We start from the raw sequence: 674 nt of genomic DNA, 5'->3' as shown, positions 1-674 counted from the left end.
AGGACGGCTGAGAAGGGATGGACTCACTACACTCGGGTAAAAGCATCTACTAGCCCTGAGGCATGGGAAGCAATTGTCACAGAAGAACCTTTAAAGATAAAAATTAGGAAAAGGAAATTGTGAAGTCATTTAAACTAATCTTTAACTTGCCTTCAAATAAGTAAAATTGTTATATGTAAGTGAAAGCTGGGGGGGGAGGGGGTAAGATAGCTTATATAGAATTAATGCCTAAAAAGAATTTCACTGTTGTGGTAATTATTAGAAAAACCTAAGGTTTGGCAACAATGCTGGGGAGGGACCAACTTATTGTTTTGATCTTGATAACAATTTATTTCAAGGAAAGCTTTAGTCAAGTGATGGCTTGGAAAAAGATGACCTCCAGAGGGGATTAGGGGGATACCCTGTTAAGATTTGGGTAAACGTTACAAGAAAGGAAGTACCCCAGACTGTTACATTTGATGCTTGCCAGGTAATAGCCTGTGGAAGTTTAAGTACTCAACGACAACTGAGTAATGAAAATAAATATCTCTGTCCTGAACCGGGTATAAATAAGGGATTCCCCTGTAACAGATGGAATAATGTATGGTGGACAAACTGCCCATCGAGGTTGGACATATATACCTGGAATATTTGATGCTCCATGGGCACATACATTTGAAAGATCGAATAAGCAT

Source organism: Meleagris gallopavo, chromosome 12, assembly GCF_000146605.3.
Source record: "Meleagris gallopavo isolate NT-WF06-2002-E0010 breed Aviagen turkey brand Nicholas breeding stock chromosome 12, Turkey_5.1, whole genome shotgun sequence".
Lineage (NCBI taxonomy): Eukaryota > Metazoa > Chordata > Aves > Galliformes > Phasianidae > Meleagris > Meleagris gallopavo.
The sequence above is the reverse complement of the archived record's forward strand: the minus strand, read 5'-3'. Positions refer to the sequence as shown.